Genomic DNA, 22,105 nt, shown 5'->3' with positions numbered 1-22,105 from the left:
TTAGAATCATTACTATGTAATCTAGATTATTGACTCTAGTGCAAGTGGGAGACTGAAGGAAATATGCCCTAGAGGCAATGATAAAGTTATTATTTATTTCCTTATTTCATGATAAATGTTTATTATTCATGCTAGAATTGTATTAACCGGAAACATAATACATGTGTGAATACATAAACAAACATAGTGTCACTTGTATGCCTCTACTAGACTAGCTCATTGATCAAAGATGGTTAAGGTTTCCTAACCATAGACATGAGTTGTCATTTGATAAACGAGATCACATCATTGGGAGAATGATGTGATTGACTTGACCCATTCCGTTAGCTTAGCACTTGATCATTTTAGCTTACTGCTATTGCTTTCTTCATGACTTATACATGTTCCTACGACTATGAGATTATGCAACTCCCGATTACCGGAGGAACACTTTGTGTGCTACCAAACGTCACAACATAACTGGGTGATTATAAAGGTGCTCTACAGGTGTCTCTGATGGTACTTATTCAGTTGGCATAGATCGAGATTAGGATTTGTCACTCCGATTGTCGGAGAGGTATCTCTAGGACCTCTCGGTAATGCACATCACTATAAGCCTTGCAAGCAATGTGACTAATGAGTTAGTTGCGGGATGATGCATTACGGAATGATTAAAGAGACTTGCCGGTAATGAGATTGAGCTAGGTATTGAGATACCGATGATCGAATCTCGGGCAAGTAACATATCGATGACTGAGGGAACCACGTATGTGTTGGGGAACGTAGTAATTTCAAAATTTTCCTACGCACACGCAAGATCATGGTGATGGCATAGCAACGAGAGGGGAGAGTGGTTTCCATGTACCCTCGTAGACCGTAAGAGGAAGCGTTATGACAACGCGGTTGATGTAGCGTATGTCTTCACGATCCGACCGATCCAAGCACCGAACGTACGGCACCTCCGAGTTCAGCACACGTTCAGCTCGATGACGATCCCCGGACTCCGATCCAGCAAAGTGTCGGGGATGAGTTCCATCAGCACGATGGCGTGGTGACGATGATGATGTTCTACCGGCGCAGGGCTTCGCCTAAGCTTCGCGACGATATGACCGAGGTGGAATATGGTGGAGGGGGGCATCGCACACGGCTAAGGAACGATCAGTAGATCAACTTGTGTTGTTTTTCCTAGAGGTGCCCCCCTGCCCCCGTATATAAAGGAGCAAGGGGGGAGGGGCGGCCGGCCTAGGAGGGGCGCGCCAAGGGTGGAGTCCTAGTAGGACTCCCTAGTCCTAGTAGGATTCCACCTCCCTTGTTGGAGTAGGAGAAGGGGAAAGAGGGGGAGAGGAAGAAGGAAAGGGGGGATGCGCCCCTTGTCCAATTCGGACCAGAGGGGGGGCGCAGGCCTCCTTCATTTTGGCCTCTCTCCTCCATTCCCGTATGGCCCAATAAGGCCCATATACTCCCCGGCGAATTCCCGTAACTCTCCGGTACTCCGAAAAATACCCGAATCACTCGGAACCTTTCCGAACTCCGAATATAGTCATCCAATATATCGATCTTTATGTCTCGACCATTTCGAGACTCCTCGTCATGTCCCCGATCTCATCCGGGACTCCGAACTCCTTTGGTACATCAAAACTCATAAACTCATAATATAACTGTCATCGAAACCTTAAGCGTGCGGACCCTACGGGTTCGAGAACTATGTAGACATGACCTAGAACTATTCTTGGTCAATAACCAATAGCGGAACCTGGATGCCCATATTGGCTCCTACATATTCTATGAAGATCTTTATCGATCAAACCGCATAACAACATACGTTGTTCCCTTTGTCATTGGTATGTTACTTGCCCGAGATTCGATCGTCGGTATCCAATACCTAGTTCAATCTCGTTACCGGCAAGTCTCTTTACTCGTTACATAATACATCATCCCGCAACTAACTCATTGGTCACATTGCTTGCAAGGCTTATAGTGATGTGCATTACCGAGAGGGCCCAGAGATACCTCTCCGACAATCGGAGTGACAAAACCTAATCTTGAAATACGCCAACCCAACATGTACCTTTGGAGACACCTGTAGTACTCCTTTATAATCACCCAGTTATGTTGTGACGTTTGGTAGCACCCAAAGTGTTCCTCCGGTAAACGGGAGTTGCATAATCTCATAGTTACAGGAACATGTATAAGCCATGAAGAAAGCAATAGCAACATACTAAACGATCAAGTGCTAGGCTAACGGAATGGGTCATGTCAATCACATCATTCTCCTAACGATGTGATCCCGTTAATCAAATGACAACACATGTCTATGGTTAGGAAACATAACCATCTTTGATTAATGAGCTAGTCAAGTAGAGGCATACTAGTGACTATATGTTTGTCTATGTATTCACACATGTATCATGTTTCCGGTTAATACAATTCTAGCATGAATAATAAACATTTATCATGAAATAAGGAAATAAATAATAACTTTATTATTGCCTCTAGGGCATATTTCCTTCAGTATGTTGTTATGCGGTTTGACCGATAAAGATCTTCATAGAATATGTAGGAGCCAATATGAGCATCCAGGTTCCGCTATTGGTTATTGACCAGAGACGTGTCTCGGTCATGTCTACATAGTTCTCGAACCCGTAGGGTCCGCACGCTTAATGTTTGGTGATGATCGGTATTATGAGTTTATGTGTTTTGATGTACCGAAGGTAGTTCGAAGTCTCGGATATGATCACGGACATGACGAGGAGTCTCGAAATGGACGAGACATAAAGATCGATATATTGGATGACTATGTTTGGACTTCGGAAGTGTTCTGGGCAAGTTCGGACATATACCGGAGTACCGGGGGTTACCGGAACCCCCCAGGGAGTGTAATGGGCCTATTGGGCCTTAGTGGAGAAGAGGAGGGGCGGCCAAGGCAGGGCCGCGCGCCACCTCTCCTATAGTCCGAATTGGACAAGGAGGGGGCGACGCCCCCCTTTCCTTCCCCCCTCTCTCCTCCTTCTCCCTTCTCCTACTCCTACTAGGAAAGGAGGAGTCCTACTCCCAGTGGGAGTAGGACTCCCCCTTGGCACGCCCTCCTCCTGGTTGGCCGCCTCCCCCCTTGCTCCTTTATATACGGGGGCGGGGGGCACCCCAAGGCACACAATTGATCATTGATCTTTAGCCGTGTGTGGTGCCCCCCTCCACCATAATCCACCTCGTTCATATCGTAGCGGTGCTTATGAGAAGCCCTGCGTCGGTAGCTTCATCAACACTGTCATCACACCGTCGTGCTGATAGAACTCTCCCTCGAAGCTCTACTGGATCATGAGTTCGTGGGACGTCACCGAGCTGAACGTGTGCAGATCACGGAGGTGCCGTATGTTTGGTACTAGGATCGGTCGATCGTGAAGATGTACGACTACATCAACCACGTTGTCATAACGCTTCCGCTTACGGTCTATGAGGGTACATGGACGACACTCTCCCCTCTCGTTGCTATGCATCACCATGATCTTGCGTGTGCGTAGGAATTTTTTTGAAATTACTACGTTCCCCAACAATAAGTGCCCTGGAAGTTAGCCCTAAAGGTATCTTCCAAGTCTTCCTAGGTTCCAATGGAGTTTTCTGGGAGGCTGTTTAGCCAGTGTCGTGCTGGTCCCTTCAGCTTTAGGGGGAGATATTTAATGGCATGGAGATCGTCTCCTCGAGCCATATGAATGTGGAGAAGGAAGTCTTCAATCCAGACGGCCAGATCCGTCGTTCCATCGTATGGTTCGATCTTTATGTGTTTAAACCCTTCCGAAAACTGATGTTCCATAACCTCATCAATGAAGCATAAGGGGTGTGCGGCTCCTTTGTATCTAGCGATGTCATGGCAGAGATCGGCTGGCATCTGGGTTCGGTACTGACCCCAAACATAGTAGCGGTCATCACGCCGAGCTTCATGGCCATTATCTCATGCCGGGGCACGGCCCCTTGATCTATAGATTGATCTGGTCTGACCATCTTTATAGGCTAGGTCATGTTGTAGGTCGTATGTATATCCCGCGGTTGTAGTCTCCTTGCCTCTTTGGCGAGGGGGTGCGGGTTGGTGTTCGGCTTGATATGCCGCTTTGTGCCATCCACGTGGTGGTCGGTCTGGTTGGTCTACCTGATTGTATTTCGACGGTATTGGTTCAAGGACTTCGTCATCGAATTGAGACAACAGCTCACGCCTAGGTAACTTTTGACAGGTCGTTCTTGGTTGTATTCCTCAGCGGCCATGACCTTAGTCCACCTCTCATTCAGCGTGTCTTGCTCTTCTTTGAGTTGCTGTTGATTCCTTTTCAGGCTCTGAGCTATGGCAATGAGCTGTTGCTTGAAGCGCTCTTGATCGAGGGGTTCTTCTGGGATGATGAAGTCTTCGTCACCAAGGCTAACCTCCTCTTCAGATTCTGGCATGTAGTTGCTGTCCTCCGCGTCTTTGTTATCAGTGTGTTCGGGGCTGTATTCACCCTCTTCCCTTTTGTCATGTTCGGACATGGGCTCGACGGGGTATTCGGGATCTTCGGCGTCGTTCGGGATCTCATTATCTCCGGTGCCGGTATTGCTATCCTTTGCCCGACGCGATCGTGAGCGGCGGTGGTTTATCGACGGGCTTGTTCTCGTCTGGTCTTGGGTTATCCTCATTGTTCTTCGGAGTGTCCACCATGTACACATCATAGGTAGAGGTGGCCGTCCAACGCCCCGTAACGGATGGGACTTGGCTTGGTTTGTCTTCGGCATCGTTGTCCATGCCGTCGATGTCCTCGGACGCATAGTCCAACATGTCAGTTAAGTCCTTGACAGTGGCTATTAAGTGGGTGGTGGGTGGGGCATAAAATCCCCCTCTCTCAGCCCCCAGTATGGGCTGGGTGTAGTTCAAAGGTAAAGCCTCCGTGATGGCGAGAGACTGCATCAGACCCAACGCTTCATCTAAGAGCAGGAGCGGGACCGGAAACCGCAGGCCTTCCGTGTTGTGTTCAGCCTGGAGTGCCTGATCGGGCCCGCTAAGTGCAGACCTTGGCAGTTCGGAGCGGTTTCCCAGAGCCAGGTTTAAGCCTGCGTCTGGGTATTCGGTAGGAATTTTTATAAGGGGAATAAGTCCGGCGGGGCTTACGCTCCCGTCTTCGGACAATGAGGCCTACCCCGGATCTAGGGCCGAGGTGGGTGTTGACCCCTCGATGGGATCTGACAGGGGATCCAAAGATTCTTCTTGGATGGGACATAGAGTGGCGACCAAGGCTGCAAAACCATCGAAGACTAAGTATCCTCGGATGTCAGCAACATAATTCAGGTTTCCAAACATGATCTGGTGGTCGGGGGCGTAACTATCGACCTGCTCGAGGTGGTCGATCGAGTTGGCTCGAAGCACAAAACCACCAAACATAAAAATCTGTCCAGGAAGAAAAATCTCCCTGGATGCAGCGTCATCATTGACGAAGAGGTGAACCATCGATCCTTTCATCAACGACACAGAGGAGCTCTCAATGAAAGCACCAATGTCGGTGTCAAAACCGGCAGATCTCGGGTAGGGGGGACCAAGCTGTGTGTCTAAGGATCAATAGTAACAATGGAGAAGGGACACAGTGTTTACCCAGGTTCGGGCCCTCTTAATGGAGGTAAAACGCTACTCCTACTTGATTATATTCGAGGGTATAGGGGTTACAAGAGTTGATCTACCAGGACATCAATTCGGCCAACCCCAGATAGCTAGCCTAGTATTGTTGTGGTCCTGCCTCTGATCTACCCTTCGGTTTATATAGACACCGGAAGGGCTTAGGGTTGTACAAAGTCGGTTTTATAGAAAGGAATAAGATATCCGGACACCTATACTTGCCATCCATGTATACGGGAGTCCCCACCGGACACGAGAGATAATCTTCTGTCTTGTATCTTGACGGCCCACCAGTCCAGCCCACATCAATGGACCGGACCCTCGAGGACCCCCTAATCCAGGACTCCCACAAGGGGGGCACCCCAAAGCACAACAGACAATCTCTTAGCAGTGTTCGGTGCCCCCCCATATTTTAACACCTCGGTCATATCGTCGTAGTGCTTAGGCGAAGCCCTGCGTCGGTAACATTATCAACACCATTGCCACACCGTCGTGCTGACGGAACTCTCCCTCGTCCTCAACTGGATCAAGAGCTCGAGGGACGTCATCATGCTGAACGTGTGCTGAACACGGAGGTGCCGTACATTTGTTACTTGGATCAGTTGGAGTGAAGACGTTCGACTACATCAACCGCATTAACATACGCTTCTGCTTTCGGTCTACGAGGGTACGTGGATACACTCTCCCCCTCTTATTGCTATGCATCTCCTAGATAGATCTTGCGTGATCGTAGGAATTTTTTTGAAATTGCATGATGTGTTCCCCAACAGTGGTATCAGAGCCAGGTCTATAGGTAGATGATATGCACAAATAGAACACAAAGAGTTGTGGGCGATAATAGTCATACTTCTTACCACCAATGTCTTACTTTGATTCGACGGTATTGCTGGATGAAGCAGCCCGGACCGACATTACATGACCGCGTTTATGAGACTGGTTTTACCGACGTGCTTTGCACACAGGTGGCTGGCGGGTGTCTATTTCTCCAACTTTAGTTGAATCGAGTTTGACTACAGCTTGTTCTTGTTGAAGGTTAAAACAGCACACTTGGCAAAAAATCATTGTGGTTTTGATGCGTATGTAAGAACGGTTCTTGCTAGAAGCCCATAGCAGCCATGTAAAACTTGCAACAACAAAGTAGAGGACGTCTAACTTATTTTTGTAGGGCTTGTTGTGATGTGATATGGTCAAGACATGATGTGATATAAATTGTTGTATGAGATGGTCATGTTTTGTAACAGAGTTATCGGCAACTGCCAGGAGCCATATGGTTGTCGCTTAATTGTATGAAATGCAATCGCCATGTAATTGCTTCACTTTATCACTAAGCGGTAGCGGTAGTCGTAGAAGCAATAGTTGGCGAGACGACAACGATGCTACCATGGAGATCAAGGTGTCAAGCCGGTGACAATGGAGATCATAACAATGCTTTAGAGATGGTGATCAAAGGCACAAGATGATGATAGCCATATCATGTCACATATTTTTTGAATGCATGTGATGTTTATCTTTTATGCATCTTATTTTGCTTAGTACGACGTTCAACATCCCAATTTTCAATTTGGATGTTATACATAGATCATCCATATGCATTTCATATTTTATTGCATTTTGGTTTTTATTTGGTTGAGATCCAAGAAATCTTAAGCAACTCAAGGACCCAAGGAGAGAGTTGGAGGTTTCATAAATTTTCATTTTTGAATTTATTCGGATTTGAAAAGTGGATCAATTTGATTTCGACAAATTCTTTCCAATTATTTCAAAACAATAAAAATAATGAGAGAAGATAAAATGACTTCTTCAAAATAGAGGAGAAATGTTGGAAAAGAAATTTCGAAGTCAAATTATTTTTATTTGAATTTTATTTGCAAATTTTATTCGGTTGAATTAGGGAAAATATGCATTTTTAAAAATTGCATTTAGTCCAGAAAAATGTACACATTGTCCCAAATATTAGGTAGGGATGGTAAAAATTGTTTCTGGACTTTTAGAAATTTTATTTTTATTTTATTAGGATTTTTCTTTGCGGCGATGTTTAAAAAAGGTTCAACTGGGCCGGCCCAGCCGAAGCCGTGCCACGGCCCAGCTCGCCAACCGCCTCCGCCGTCCCGTGTCGCCGCCGGACTCCGGTGGAGTCCGAGTCCGGGCCGCCGTCGCCGGGCGCCCCCTTTCCCAAGTCGGCACACACTCCTCCTTTTAAGTTGCCGCCACCGCCTCGAGCTCCGCCACCACAGCCGCCACTGCCGCCTGCTCGCACCACCGCTGCCGCTAGCCGATGTTGTTGCCACTACGCGCCGCCGCTGCTGCTATGCTGTCGCCGCTCGCCCTCGCCTCACCCGCCGTTGACCTCGCCGGAAGCCGCCGATACCGCCGCCTCTTCTTGTCGTAAAAATCGATAAATCCTAGATCGGTTTATTTTCGGTTTTTCCGGTCCGATCGGTTTTCTTCGATTTTCTCGGTTTATTCGTATAGATCGCTTTTATTTTTATTAGATCGATTAAATAGCGAGCGTCCACCCGATTAGTTCTGTTAACGAACGAGTTGGTTCGTTAGTCTTTGTTAGCGGACGTTCGTCCGATAGATTTTTCTTTTTCTGTTTATTTTTTGGCCAGGGACCTATCCGTGAATAGTTTTATCGCGATTTAGCCCCTAATCTTCAAATTAACGTAACTGTTAGCTCGTTTATCCAAATTAGGTAAAACCAACACCTAAATCTTTGTAACGATCCCGTCTATCTAGTGAACCAACTTGAACTTGATTTTGGCAATTTAAAGTTTGAATTTTGTTCAGATTAGTACTCGATCTTGTTTCATTTGCTTCTTGAGTTTCGTAGCTCCGTTTGAGTTGATTCTTTTTGCAAATCGTAGCTAATCACATGTACCTTCTGTTAAGATCAAATCCACATAAAAGTAATGTTGTTAGGCTTCGTTTTATGTTTACTTTAGTTGTTTGCTTATTTCGAGTTTTATTTGGATCTTTTCTCGACTTATGTTTGCATCGTTTGATTGATTGCTTATGTATGCTACTGTTTGTCTACGCTAGATTTTCCGGAGTGCGAAGGTTGTTACTATGAATCTTTAGAGTTTTCCGATCGTCAGCAAGGCAAGTTACACTTTGATCATACTCTTCTATACCCAGTTTTTACTATGCATTAGTTTTGCCCCTCAAATAATTGCAGGAGTAGGATTGGGAACATGTGGTTTGGTTGTAGTACTTGAGGTAGGAACCTATTACCTTTGATCACCCTGGGAATATATGTTATGCTCAATTATTTCTTAGCCATGCATGTAGGCGCGGATTGCAATGTGATACACATGGAAGTTGTGAGAGATATTAATCTTGGATAACATTAAGGTGGCAACTTTAATACAAATCTGGGTGGATTGGTTGGGGCACCTGGAGAATCCAATGCTAGACCGTTTGGGAAATCCCGGAGTACCCGTGTGATTTTTCCTCGGTTCACCACCCAGGCTCAAAGGGAGCATACGATATTTCATGCCTAGAAACTTCCGTGTGCAGCCACAAGCCATTATGGCCTCTAGTGTAGTTGAGTAAGTTGCGTGAGCTCTTGAAGATGTGGAATAGCAAATGTAGGGGAAAGTAGCTGTACCGATCTACCCAGAGTAGAGAGTTAATGCTTCAGAAAGACTTTGTCTCGATCTTCTGATCATGGATACGGCCGAGTCTTGTGGGGAAAAGTGCGCAACCTCTGCAGTGTGTATAAACTAAGCATGGTTAGCCGTGTCCCCGTTTATGGACATCTTGAGTATCTAGAAGTGGATATTATTGTTGATCTCATCACTCCTTAATTAATGTATTGGGTTTAATGATGATATTTGTTTAATGTTGGGATTTGAGTTGGAGGAACCTTCTCAAATATTAGTTTAACTTTGTAGTAAATAAAATTTATTCCTTTGTTGTAGGGAAAAATTAGCTTTATGCAAAACATTAAACTTAGAGCCTCCACCAGCCAAATATGCATGTAGATATAGTTTCTTGCATTCATTGCTTTATAGTGTAACTCTGCCAGCATATTCAATGTGCTGACCTACATGGCTGCAACATCTCATGTTGCAGACTTTACCGATGAAGAATAAGGTGCGATAGGTCGTTGTCATGCACTCAACTATGCCATTGGAGTTGATGGACTCATTTATCTTTGAAGCTACCGTAGTTATTTAGTTTAGATGGCCTTCATCCATTTTATTTGTGTAAAAGATACTCTTTTGAGGTCCTCGATGTAATAAGTGTGTGATTGAACTCTGTTATAATTTCTCGAGTACTGTGTGTGTGAGCATACCGATCCAGGGATGACACTTAAGCACAGAGACTTTGGTCCATTGGGATCGTGGTCGCTACAAGATGGTATCAGAGCACACGATGACTGTAGAACGCGACCACTAGGAAAAGCCACAAGATTTCTTTTCTTTGCTCATTCTAATTCTCCTCTATTGTACTCTATAGATGACGGACGGGACGGGCCTCGCCCCCGTCCCTGATAAAGTGAAGGGACACCTAAGCCTCGCATTAAATTCGTCGTGTCCTATAATACTAGCGATAACCTTGCAATGCTGTAGCACTTTCCACCTCCTGTGTGCCACTGTGGCAGCCCCTTTCGCCTATAAAAGGAGGCCCATGGCACACAGAGAGGATTCGGCTCTTTCGAACCCCACAGCACCCAGAGCTAGTTCAAGAGCTCAAGAACACTCAATACATCCACCAAAGCAGGATCGTAGGGTTTTACGCGTCTTTGCGGCCCGAACCTGGGTAAATCCTTCTGTGTCGTTTGCTAGTCCTGCTCTCCTCACGATCCCCACGCCCCGCAACCGTAGAAGGGATTCCAGTGATCCCATAGGTGTCGTTTCCCACCGACATTGGGCCTCCAAGTGCAGAGGTTTGTAGGATAGTAGAAAATTTCCCTCAAGTGGATAACCTAAGGTTTATCAATCCGTAGGAGGTGTAGGATGAAGATGGTCTCTCTCAAACAACCCTGCAACCAAATAACAAAGAGTCCCTTGTGTCCCCAACACACCCAATACAATGGTAAATTGTATAGGTGCACTAGTTAGGCAAAGAGATGGTGATACAAGTGCAATATGGATGGTAGATATAAGTATTTGTAATCTGAAAATATAAAAACAGCAAGGTAACTAATGATAAAAGTGAGCGTAAATGGTATTGCAATGATAGGAAACAAGGCCTAGGGTTCATACTTTCACTAGTGCAAGTTCTCTCAACAATAATAACATAGATAGATCATATAACACTCCCTCAACATGCAACAAAGAGTCACTCCAAAGCCACTAATAGCGGAGAACAAATGAAGAGATTATGGTAGGGTATGAAACCACCTCAAAGTTATTCTTGTTCTGGATGTATTGAGTGTTCTTGAGCTCCTGAACTAGCTCTGGGTGATGTGGGGTTCGAAAGAGCCAAATCCTTTCTCTGTGTGCCATGGGCCTCCTTTTATAGGTGAAAGGGGATGCCACAGTGGCACACAGGAGGTGGAAAGTTCTACAGCATTGCAAGTTTATCGCTGGTATCACAGGACAAAGTGCATTTAATGCGAGGCTTAGGTGTCCCTTCGCTTTATAAGGGACGGGAGCGAGGCCCGTCCCGTCCGTCGCTGCTCCTCCTTGCCTTGACACACGCCCTGGCCAGTGATGCATGCAGTGCCATGTAGGCAGGCAGGCAGCTGAGGTGGCGCGGTGGTGGAGCCTCCACGAATGGCTGCATGTTGCCACGCAGGTTCCTGCCCAGCTGGTTGGTCGGTAGCTGCATGCGAACGGCGACGGAGATTTTGCTGGCGTGGGCCTGGCAGTGGCCCTGCTGGCGCGCTTGGCGAGGGCCTTGCCGGGTGGCCCGGCAAGGGTCTTGCCGCGGCACGCCGTCATCCCCGGCAAGGACCTTGCCGGGAGGACTCGTGGGCTCCCTCGATAAGAACCCTGCCGAGGATTTTTGCCTTCCTATCCTCATTTGATCTTGACTATTCTTTGTCTTCACAAAGATCTGCATGCCACCACGGAGGTGCCTCTGAGCCCTGTCGGAATGTGTTTGTCTAGCGTTGGTGGCCTCCAGGGTGGCTCACTCAGCTGGTGTGCGCAAGCTGCCCTGGCAAGGGTCCTTGCTGGGGAAACCTACTTCGTCTGTCCGATCTTTGTGGCCTTGGTCCTTGTCGTTGCTTTGTTTCTCTTGTGCCTTCGGCTTCTCTCCGGCTTCCCTTTCCTGCACGGTTATGCATGGCCGTGGCGGGTGGCTCTGACTGCCCGTGCACAAGTAAAGGGTTCAAAAGCAGAGCCCCTACTTTTGCACACCGACAGGAGCTCCCGGGCCTGGGCCATACATAAGCGCAGCACGTTGTTGGGCCGGGCCCAGAATGGTGCGCGGGCAGTCGAGGCGGATTTTTATGGCGGTAACTATTCCGTCTGCTGCGCTTCCCCATGACCCACGTTGAACGCGCGACGTGGGGGTCGTGCGCGCGTATGACGGAAGCATGCTGGTGTCATCCCGTGGTGGACAGTAAAGAGGCGGCTTGCGTGTCTCTTTGAGATCGCAGGGCCGCTGCTCATTTACTGCCCTCGCTTGGGAATCGTCGCTCCACGCGTCCCACTGAGCCTATCCCTTGCGCCATGTTCTTTGCATGCACGATGCAGGGCAAATGACAGGCGCACGGGATGTGGGAAGTCATGCGCGTGCGTGGGTCGATCCCCACGCACCCTCAATGGAGCGGGGAGGGCGGTCGACGGCCCTGCTTGCTGTCACTTCAACGGGCCACATTGGCCGAGAGGGGGCGGCCGAGCCTCGCCCCCCCCCCTTTATAAAGAGGGGAGCGGGAGGGACGGTGCCTCTCAACCCTTCACCATCTGCCTCTCCCCATTCCTGCTTCCTCCTTTCTTCTGCTATGGCGAGGGGGCATGGCGACGCTTCATCGGTGGCGGCGAGGGTCTCGGCTTGACAACGCATCGCTCCTCCCCCAGAGCTCGTGGCGGCGGAGCCGCCTGTTAGTGGGAGGGGGATGGGCGAGGTCGAGGCCACCGTGGCGCTCGAGGGAGAGGAGGACGGGGCGGCAGATCGTCTTCACCTCCGCCAGCGGCCCCTCCTCCGGTGGAGGGCCACGTCCGGGACAACCCTTGCGAGTTCTTCATCAGGCTGCGCCAGCCACCACGCCGTCGTCTTTGCCTCCCAACACCGTTTGCACGGGAGATGGAGCTGGATCCACCGCAGGCGTTGCGGCTGCATATGAGGGGTTGTGGGAACAGCGGCATATGTGCTGATGTCGAGTTCCCCGCCCCTCACGTCATGTACCTCCGTCAAGGGTGGAAGACCTTCGCACGCGTCCATAGCTTAACGGAGGGGCTCCCTCTCCATTTCAAATTAATGGAGGGTGGCCTCCTCTCCGTCAAGATCTTCGGGCACTTCGGGACTCGCGTAAGGTGTTGCGTGGAGAGCTCCTCCGACGATGAAGATTCCTCCTCGAGCGAGGGTTACGAGGAGGACAGCGGCATCGAGGATGAGGGTAGCGGGAGGCAGGATGATGGGTCCGACTAGGTGTCGGGCCCCACTCCGGGTGGCATCGGCGACCCCATCATCTGTGTCACCGGCTCCTTGAACTTCTCGGGGTCGCCTCCTTGGGCGGCTGGCGTGGGGAGGCTGTGGAAGAGGAAGAGGGCGGGCGGCAAGGCCGTCAAGTCAGAGTACGCGGGCACCGACGCCTTCATAGCGTATTGACAGTCCTGCCGCCTCGTCTTCCAGCTCTTCTACCGTCATCATCATCACCAGCCTCCCCTTGGGGTGGCCACTGGGACGTTCTCCTGGTGCCTTCTGCTGCTCGTGGTTCGCCTAGGCACCCATTTTGCCCTTTTGCCTTCTTGTTCCATTTCCTGAGGAGAGGGACAAGAAAGGGATTACGGGCACCTTATCTCTTTTTAGTCCTATAAGCCTTCGGGCCTTTGTTAGATTTAGAACTTGTAATCCCCCTGTTCATGTTTTTCATTCCGTATGAACTGTACCTGTACAGGATGTTTTTAATGAAAAAGGGATGTTTGTCGGGCTTTTCGTTTGCAGGTGAAACCCATGGCAAGGATCGAATCCTTGTTGCCATCTAAAGTAAACGTTTTTTTGCCCGGCAATAGGCCCCGTCGTTCCCCAATCTCGCTCGACCTTTCTCACGCTCTTGGCGGAGGCAAGGATGAGCTGAGTTTGGGCTCCACGTCCTATCCCCTTGCTGCCGTGACTACGACCAACTTCGGACCCAGGAGATAATCCTTGGATTCGGAAAGAGGGGAGCACAGTAGCTTGGATATAAAACGCGATTCCACATACCCTAGTTCCTAACGAAATGCATGATAGAGGATAAAAGACTTATCTGGACCTGCAGCCCCCAGCAACCTTGGCTTGCCACAGACGGATCCTTGTATTTGCAGCCCCCGGCAACCTTGGCTTGCCAAGGTCGGGGCATCGGTCCATTCCTCTCTTCCAAACAACTTGGCAGAAATACTTACGTGTCCTGTGAACCAAAAAGGACGGGGAAGAAACAGAGAGATGTACACTCGACCTCTAAGCTAGGGGTTAGCCGCTGCCAAGGACTCGATCTAGCATGCATGCTATAACTTAGGGCGCTAGCGCTTCATTTATTAGTGCTCAGGGTCTACGCCTGGCTTTGTACAAAGGGTTACATGCCTTGCCGGCAAGGCTTGTACAAAAAGGGTGGCTTGCCAGGAGGCCCGGCAGCCGCGCCTTATTGGTAAAACTTGCAAAGATGCTCGATGTTCCAGGAGTTGCTTACTGGAACGGCATCTTCGGTCTCCAGGCGGACTGCGCCGGGCCTGGTGACTCGTGTTACCCAATAAGGGCCTTCCCACTTTGGCGTCAACTTGTTGGAATTCTTGGCTGACTGAACATGTGTTGAAGAACAAGGCCGCCTTCCTCAAGGCTCTGGGCATGGACCTTGCGGCTATGGTAGCGGCGCAGGGCTTGCTGGTAGTGTGCTCCGGAGACGATCTTCCTCAAGGAGCGTTGCATCATCTTGCCGCAATCGCTCTTGCTCAACCTCATCATAAGCGAGCACTCGAGGTGACCCGTATATGAGTCCCGTGGGGAGAACTACTTCTGCCCCGTAGACCAGGGCAAAGGGTTTTGGCCGGTGGCTCGATTTGGCGTCATTCTGATCGACCAAAGAACCGCCGACAACTCATCAATCTAGCATCTTCCACTTTTGCGCAGCCTGTCAAAAGTCTTTGTTCTTAAGCCTCGCAGGACCTCAGCATTTGCTCTCTGCTTGACCGTTGCTCCGTGGATGTGCCACGGAGGCAAAACAGACCCTGCTGCCGAGATCCTCAATGTATTGCATGAAGGCGTGGCTTGTGAACTGTGTGCCATTGTCGGTGATGATCCTGTTGGGTATCCCAAAATGGCACACTAGTCCCTTTAAAAACTTGATGGCTGACTACGACATCACCTTCCTCACTGCTTCCACCTCTGGCCACTTTGTGAACTTGTCGATTGCGACGTACAAGTACTCAAAGCCCCCGATAGCACGGGGGAAGGGGCCCAATATGTCGAGCCCCCAGACCGAGAAGGACCAGGAGAGAGGGATAGTTTGAAGGGCTTGAGTTGGTTGATGAAGCTTCTTCGAATGGAACTGGCACGCTTCACACTTGGTTACTAGTGCCGCGCATCCTGGAGGGCGGTGGGCCTGAAGAAATCTTGTCGGAAAGCCTTGCCGGCAAGGGCCCTCGACCCTATGTGGGAGCCACATATGCCTCCATGTATCTCTGCCAACAGCTTTAGTCCTTCCTACCGGGACATGCATTTCCATTTCACCCCATTCGGTCTTTTTCTATACAATACGTTATCAACGAATTGGTACAGAGCAGACCGGAGGGCTACTCTTTCTACCTCTTCCTACTCCTCAGGAAGCTCTCCTTTTTGAAGGAATCGGACCATGTGTTGCGCCCATGCCAGAGCCTGTGGCTCGACGACAAGGACCAAAGGCATCTCTTCTGCCGCGGGAGCGGCCGTCTCCACGGCCATGACCTGAGGTCTTGCCGGAGTCGGTTGTCCCGCGGCAGGATCGGCATCCACGGCAACATCTTTGCCGGCGGCTCCGGAGAGCTCGGTGGAGAGGTACTTGCCGGAGCCTAGCTTCCTCCGCTTGTTCTGCCCAGTTGACGGCTCAACGGATGGTTGAGTTAACTGAAGCACAAAAGTACCTGGTTCCACAGGTAGCTTGAGGGCAGCACGCTTTGACAGATAGTCGGCGATGTCATTCTCTGTCTGAGGGACATGCTCCGCTTGTATACCGTCAAAGTGCTCCTCCAGTTTCCTCACCTCATCTACGTAAGCTTCCATCAACGGGCTTTGATAATCTTTGTTGACCTGCCTGATGACGAGTTGCGAGTCGCCCCTGACGATGAGCTTTTTAACTCTGAGGTTCGTCGTGATCCTGAGACCGGCAAGCAAACCCTCGTACTCGGCGGTGTTGTTGGTCGACATCTCTCGGGGAAAGTGCATTTGGATGACGTACTTGAGGTGCTCTCCGGTGGGTGCGACAAGCAGCACACCAGCACCGGCGCCTTGCAGCGAAAAGGCCCCATCAAAGTACATGATCCAGTTGCCGCTTGTTTCCTCGCCGGGGAGAGTAGTCTCTTGTACCTCTACGTCAGGCGTTGAGGTCCATTCCGCAACAAACTCCGCCAAGACCCTACTCTGGATCATCGAGGTACTTTCAAACTTTAGACCAAAACTTTACAGCTCCAGGGCCCATTCCATGATCCTTCCTGTTGCATTTGGGTTATGAAGTATCCGTTGCAACGAAAGGCGGGTAACCACGGTGATCTCGTGCACTTGGAAGTAATGGCGCAGCTTCCTCGAGGCCATAAGGAGGCCGAAGAGCAATTTTTGCACACCTGAATACCTTGACCTAGCTCCCTGCAAGAGGGAGCTTCACCTGGCCACTTCACCTGGCCGCGCAGGTCCTGTCGTACTGGCGCCAGTCTTGCTGGAACCGAGCCCTGCCGGGCACTCAGTCTTGCCGGGACCAAGCCCTGCCGGGGAGGGTTCTGGCCCGCCAACCATTGACTCTACCGTTGCTGCTGTCTCCTTGTTGACCTCTCTCTGTACCACCAATGTGGCGCTAACCACTTGGTTTGTTGCCGCTAGATATAGCAGCAACGATTCTTGTGGTTTGGGCGCAACCAGCACCAGGGCGGAGGAGATGTACTTCTTCAAGTCTTGCAATGCCGTCTCGGCCTCTGGGGTCCACTCCACTGGGCCCGTCTTCTTTAAGATCTTGAAAAAGGGGAGGGCACGTTTCGCGGATTTGGAGATGAATCTGCTCATGGCGGCAACGCAGCCAGTGAGCCGACGCACATCCTTGATCCGTTTGGGTGCCTCAATCTGCTTGATGGCCCTAATCTTGTCTGGGTTTGCCTCAATCCCGCGCTGCGACACAAAGAACCCGAGAAGCTTGCCAGACGGGACACCAAAGACACACTTCTCAGGGTTCAATTTGAGGTTGATCTTGCACAGGTTTCCGAATGTTTCCTCCAGATCTTGCATAAGTGTTGCTTTGTCCTTGGTTTTGACCACTATGTCATCCATATAAGCTTCCATATTTCTGTGTAGCTGGGGTTCAAAACCAATTTGTGCTCTTGCAAAGGTTGAGCCAGCACTCTTCAACCCAAAAGGCATTCGTAAAAAGCAATACATACCACATGGGGTGATGAATGTTGTCTTTTTCCTCGTCTTCTTTTGTCATGAAGATCTGGTGGTATCCTGAGTAGGCGTCAAGGAATTATAACAGGTCACACCCAGCCCTGGAGTCAACAATCTGGTCGATGCGCGGTAACAGGAAGGGATCCTTTGGACAGGCCTTATTGATGTCTATGTAATCAATACACAGCCTCCACTTCCCATTTGCCTTGTGCACTACTACCGGATTGGCCAACCACGTCAGATGGAGTACTCCTCTCACCAAGCCTGCCGCCTCCAGCTTTCTGATTTCCTCCGTGATCAACTCCTGCCTCTCCAGAGCTTGCTTCCTGACCTTCTGCTTGACGGGCCGCGCATGAGGATAGACAGCAAGGTGGTGCTCAATCACCTCCCTGGGAACGCCGGGGATGTCGGAGGCTTGCCATGCGAACACATCGACATTCGCCCACAGGAAGGTGACGAGCTCGCTTTCCTATTTGCCGTCGAGGGTGGACCTTATGGTGAAGGTGCCCGTGTAATCAATACACAGCCTCCACTTCCCATTTGCCTTGCGCACTACTACCGGATTGGCCAACCACGTCGGATGGGGTACTCCTCTCACCAAGCCTGTCGCCTCCAGCTTTCTGATTTCCTCCGTGATGAACTCTTGCCTCTCCAGAGCTTGCTTCCTGACCTTTTGCATGACGGGCCGCGCATGAGGACAGATAGCAAGGTGGTGCTCAATCACCTCCCTGGGAACGCCGGAGATGTCGGAAGCTTGCCATGCGAACACATCAACATTCGCCCGCAGGAAGGCGACGAGTTCGCTTTCCTATTTTCCGTCGAGGATGGAGCTTATGGTAAAAGCTCCCCCCGTGCCGTCCTCCTTGATGGGCACCTTCTTGGTATCTGGTGGTGTGGCTCTGGACTTCTTGCTCTTGCCGGCGGAGCTCTCTGGCACGTTCTCAATGGGAGCGCAACACCCCGAAGAGTTGCGCTTGCCGGAGTGGGTGCGAGGGGTCTCGCCGGTCTTCTCCCCCCTCGGGGCTCCATCGACAGGAGCAGATGCCTTAGCGGCAGCTGCTGCAACTGCTTCCCGGTAGAGTTGGCCGGCGCAGATCAGCGCATCTTTCTTGTCGGAGGGGATGGTGATGATGTTCATCGGCCCTGGCATCTTCAGCATGTTGTAGGCGTAGTGTGAAGCCGCCATGAACTTGGCTAGTGCCGGGCGGCCGAGGATTCCGTTGTAAGGCAAGGGGATCTCGGCTACATCGAAAACAATCCTTTCCGTCCTGTGGTTCAGCTCGCCTCCGAATGTCACGGGCAGCATGACCTTTCCCTTTGGCTGGCTCCTCCCCAGGTTAACCCCTCGGAACATGCCATTTTCCTTAAGGTCTCCATCAGGGATCTGCAGCCTTTCGACCACAACAGGCGAGATCAAGTTCAGGCGGGCCCCGCCGTCAACCAACATCTTTTTCACCTTGAGGTTGCGGATTGTTGGTGAAAGCAACAATGGCAAGCACCCGACCATAGTAGTGCGGTCAGGGTGGTCCTTGGTGTCGAAGATGATGGGTGTGCTGGACCATTTCAGCGGCTTCCGTGCGTCGAACGATGGCTCCGCCGCCGTGACCTCACGCGCCCACTGCTTGAGTTGGTGGTGGGACGTATGCAGCAAGGCGCCAACATCGACGAACATGGCCTCTATGGCTTTCTGAAAATCGGGGTCGCCGGACTCATCGTCCTCGTCATGATCATCGTCTTCCTGCTTCTTGTCGCGGCCTCGGGCGGGCCTCTCCTGCTGATTATCCTTGCCGCGGCGGCCTCCTTGGCCGCCATGTTTCTTGCCAGATCCCTCGGCACCATCTGGGCCTTTCTCCTTGTCCCATCGCTCATACTCGGCTTTCTGCTTCTCGGCGAGCAGCTCTACCTGCCGGCAGTTTTGGAGGTCATGGCCCTTGGTGTGGTGGATCTTGCAGTAGTGCTTGTCGGAGCCTCCTGGCTTATCGACGGCCGCCAAGGCCTGGCAAGCGACACACCTGGCAACCTCCTTGCCGGGGTCGCTCGCCTTGGTCTTCTTGGTGGCGCTGGTGTCGTCGGATCTCTCAACGGCAAGCACGGCTTTGCCCTTGCGCTTCCTGTTATGGCGCCGGCCCTTCTTCACTGGGGTGGCGATGTCGCCAGTGGAGTCGGTTTCCGTGCCGGCATCTTTGCCGGGGTACTTCCTCCCCTCTTCAGCGTGAGCGCATCGATCGGCCAGGACATAAAGCTGGGCCACATCCTTGACCTTGTTCATCGCCAGCTCTTCACGCATCTTGTGGTTGCGCACATTCTGATGGAACGCACTAATCACGGTGGCGGGATGAACATCGGGGATGTTGTAATGCACCCGACTGAACCTTTGGATGTAGTTGCGCAAGTTTTCTCCTTCCTTCTGGGGGATGATGTGTAAATCACTCGCCTGGCCATGAGCTTGGTGACCTCCGGTAAAGGCGCCAACAAACTCATGGCACAGATCCGCCCAAGAAGAGATGTAATCCACCGGCAAGTGCATCAACCATGACATAACATTAGGCTTGAGTGCCAACGGGAAGTAGTTGGCAAGCACCTTATCATCGCGGGCCCCAGCAGCTTGCATCGCGATGGTGTAGATGCTGAGGAACTCTAACGGGTGAGTCTTGTCGTTGTACTTCTCGCCAACGTCAGGCTTGAACATACGGTGGGAGGGCCACTGGAACTGTCGAAGCTCGCGGGTGAAAGCCGGACAACCCACCTCGTAGGGTAGGCCACCGTAGCCTCCCGGTGCTGGGTGGTCTATAGCGGGCCCTGCACGCCTGTCCGACTGGTGGCGCGCGTCACGTCGGTGCTCGATGGTAGTTCGAGCGTCCTCATGAACCCGCTCCCGAAGGACTTGACGCTGATCGCGGTTGGTTCGCGGGTCGGACGACACGATGGAGATATCATCACGAGCGTCATCGCGACGGACCAACGCCCGGGGTGGCCAGAATGGAGGAGGGGAGTGCACGGCCGCATTGCATCCGGCACGGCCTCCGCTGGCATGCGGTGGCCCGGCGGAGCAACGGCCTACAGGTCCCGCCGGCCGCAACTCATCGTTGTTGGCGATGCCGACGAGGCTCCGGACGGTGGCCCTCCATTCGTCGAGCTTCTCTGTGGCGGGAGGAAAATCGAGGAGCAGTTGCGCTCGTGCTAGGGCTTCCGCTGGCGTGGGTGGCGGCGAAAGCTGGGTGGACCGCGATGCGCCTCGACTTATAACCACGTTAGAAGGAGCTGTGTCACGGCCCCGCAACTGTTCGCCACCTCCATCAGCACCCCGGCGCGCATGCTGGCCCTCCTCATCATGTGATGAGCGCACGGGACTCTTCCCAGGGCGGCGCGTAGGGTCACCGGCAGGGTGACGCTGCTCATCACGCACAACCTGGGAAGAGCGTGCTGTGGGCGCCGGTGTTGGCGTCTTGGTGGTCGTCGTGCCGCCGTCTGGCGGGATGGTGGCGCCCCTAGAGGACCCCACGCCACCTGCGGGGGGGCCCGACTCCCTCTCTGGAGCCCGCGACTGGTGGCTCGTTGCCTCGCACGCGAACGACGCCACTCGCCAGGCCCGGACTGCCAGGGTTCTCTCTGCGACTAGCCCGCTACTGGTCGGCCCCGGTACTGGCAATCTGGTCTCGGACGAACCGGTCGTCGTGGTCGTCTTCTTCTTAGGAGCCATGGCGATGAAGAACAGCTAGGTCAACTGCTAGACCAGATTCTCACAATTGCGCACCCCTACCTGGTGCGCCAAAGATGTCGGTGGGAAATGACACCTATGGGATCACTGGAATCCCTACTACGCTTGCGGGGCGCTGGATCATGAGAAGAGCGGGACTAGTAGACAGCACAAAGGGGATTTACCCAGGTTCGGGCCGCAAAGATGTGTAAAACACTACGATCCTGCTTTGGTGGATGTATTTAGTGTTCTTGAGCTCTTGAACTAGCTCTGGGTGTTGCCAGGTTCGAAAGAGCCGAATCCATCTCTAGTGCGCCATGGGCCTCCTTTTATAGGCGAAAGGGGCTACCATAGTGGCACACAAGAGGTGGAAAGTGCTACAGCGTTGTGAGCTTATCGCTGGTATTACAGGACAAAGTGCATTTAATGCGAGGCTTAGGTGTCCCTTCACTTTATCGGGGATGGGAGCGAGGCATGTCCCGTCCGTCGCCGCTCCTTCTTGCCTTGACACGCGCCCTGGCCAGCGATGCATGCGGTGCCATGTAGGCAGGCAGGCAGCTGAGGTGGTGCGGTGGTGCAGCCTCCATGAAGGGCTGCATGTTGCCACGCAGGTGCCTGCCCAGCTGGTTGGGTCGGCAGCTGCATGCGAACGGCGGCGGAGATTTGGCTGGCATGGGCCAGGCAGTGGCCCTGCTGGCGCGCTTGGCGAGGGCCTTGCCGGGTGGCCCGGTGTAACGCCCCAGATATACTTTCCATATTTGTATCCAACTCTTGCCGTCTCCGGCGCTAAGTTATATTTATTTCTCGGGTTCGGGTCTTTGTCTCCGTGTGTTGTTTTTCTTTTTCGTGCATCTCTTATCATGCCATCACGTGCATTGCATTTGCATACATGGTCATCTCATGCATTCGAGCATTTTCCCCGTTGTCCGTTTTGCATTCCGGCGCTTCGTTCTCCTTCGGTGGCCTTTTCTAGCTTTCTTTCGTGTGTGGGGATTAAACATTTCCGGATTGTACCGAGACTTGCCATGCGGCCTTGGCTTACTACCGGTAGACCGCCTGTCAAGTTTCGTATCATTTGGACTTCGTTT

The sequence above is a fragment of the Triticum dicoccoides genome, chromosome 4B (assembly GCF_002162155.2).
Source record: "Triticum dicoccoides isolate Atlit2015 ecotype Zavitan chromosome 4B, WEW_v2.0, whole genome shotgun sequence".
Classification (NCBI taxonomy): Eukaryota; Viridiplantae; Streptophyta; class Magnoliopsida; order Poales; family Poaceae; genus Triticum; species Triticum dicoccoides.
This window is presented reverse-complemented; position numbering follows the sequence as displayed.